We start from the raw sequence: 1599 nt of genomic DNA, 5'->3' as shown, positions 1-1599 counted from the left end.
CCATTTTCCTTCTCTCTCCATCCCCCACCCCTCCATTCCCACTTCTCCTTTTCCCCTCGTCCCTCGTCATCCCTGGTATTCCATTTCTTTTCTCACCCTTCCTTCTGTCCGCTACCACTCCCCCACCACTTCTTCCCACGTCTCCTCGCCTCCCCCACACAGCCCTCCCTACCTCACCCCCTCTCGTCCGAGTCCCGCGCAGTGTGAGCACAGAATAAGACAGGTGTCAAGCCGCGGCAGCCGCCACCCTAGCCGATCTCTTTACAACATCAGAGAGGTAGTTTCCTCATAAAGCTATGACAACATTGAGGTAGTTAGAGAATTTTCTTGTTTCTGTATAAAGAAATCGTGTCTATTTACGTGGACGAAGCATTCTATTTGCTGCTCCCACAAATTCTGAGTCTAGATCTAACAAGAAATTACCGGATTACGGACATTTCTGAATGTGAGTGAAAGCCCTTCTTGGTGGGTGGCAAAGGTAGGTTTGTGTCGTTTATTTGTAATCTTTTTTTAAATCCCCAAATCTTCTTTTCTCCTTTTAACGTGTAAAGAAGCTCGAAAGCCAACCCAAGCAAGGTTAATTGAATAAAATATATTTTGTGATTGGCATTCTTGGGCTTTTCTTAAAACATGTTGGTAGTTGATAGCACACAATGCTACGCTTTAATTAAGTTCTTGTCACCTCAGCCTCATGGAATCTTCTTTCAAGGTACAAATCCATCAGTTCATTTGAATTCCAGTGGAAATATACTTTTGGTTGTTGTTACTGCGTATAAGAAAATGAAGGTGGTCAACGGTTGCTTATAAACATTGTTCTTATATCATGCCTATCATTTTGAAGTACCGGTGTCTGCGATTTGTAGTTAGGCGCTTCCCTGCCGCACGCAGGAGACCCAAGTTCGATTCCTGAGAGGGGAAAACAATTTTATCGAGTAAATCTGTTTTTCTGCTGGGATATTGTAGCCTTCTCAAACCGGGCAGGTTCTGACATGCAGGGTTGAAAGCCTGCCTTCTATGATCTAGATTGAGTCCATGGGAGCGTAAAAACACCTACATTAAAAAAGACGGCTGCTTAAAAAGGTGATTTCATTGTTGTTTTATCACACCCATCGTTTTGGAGTCTCCAAGCGTACTTGTCCGATAGCAGCCACTCCACAAACCTTTGTTGTGTATTGTATTATCACATTCATCACCTTGGCTCCTTCATGCGCTATCTCAATACTATCTTCTTGCTTTGTAATATGCCTCATTGAACAATCGTGGCACACAAATGCCTCTTTTGAAAGACCATCCGTGAAAAGCTTCTAATCATATAAGGTGTATGCCTTCCAGAATAAAGCATAATTATCTAAAATGTGCTCTTACGAAGCAATTTAATAAAGCTGATCATCCAAACGTTTGGGTCAGCAAAATTGTCCACATGAAAAAATGCTATGGAGCTTTGCAAGGGTCTATGAATAATTTACTCCTGAGACCCCTGTTTGCCTCAGTGATAATGAAATAAACAATAATAATAACAATACATGTAATAATAATAACAACAATAAGAAGAATAACAATAATAATAATAATAGCAACAACAACAACAACAATGGTTAG

At 41.1% G+C, this 1599-nt stretch overlaps 1 protein-coding gene across 2 annotated transcripts in view; it reads left to right on the top strand.

The window, feature by feature from the left end:
• Positions 1-1599, top strand: part of LOC101863798 (transmembrane protein 26) — a 53226-nt gene that overhangs the window by 11746 nt on the left and 39881 nt on the right. Inside the window, exon 1 of one of the 2 annotated variants that reach the window (XM_013079501.2) lies at positions 227-478. The exons of the other annotated variant lie outside the window; for it this stretch is intronic. The gene's annotated coding sequence lies outside the window, so the exon portion shown is untranslated. Of the gene's footprint in view, positions 1-226; positions 479-1599 lie in introns of those variants that run through there. 2 annotated transcript variants of the gene reach the window in all.

The sequence above is a fragment of the Aplysia californica genome, unplaced genomic scaffold (assembly GCF_000002075.1).
Source record: "Aplysia californica isolate F4 #8 unplaced genomic scaffold, AplCal3.0 scaffold00054, whole genome shotgun sequence".
Lineage (NCBI taxonomy): Eukaryota > Metazoa > Mollusca > Gastropoda > Aplysiida > Aplysiidae > Aplysia > Aplysia californica.
This window is presented reverse-complemented; position numbering and strand designations above follow the sequence as displayed.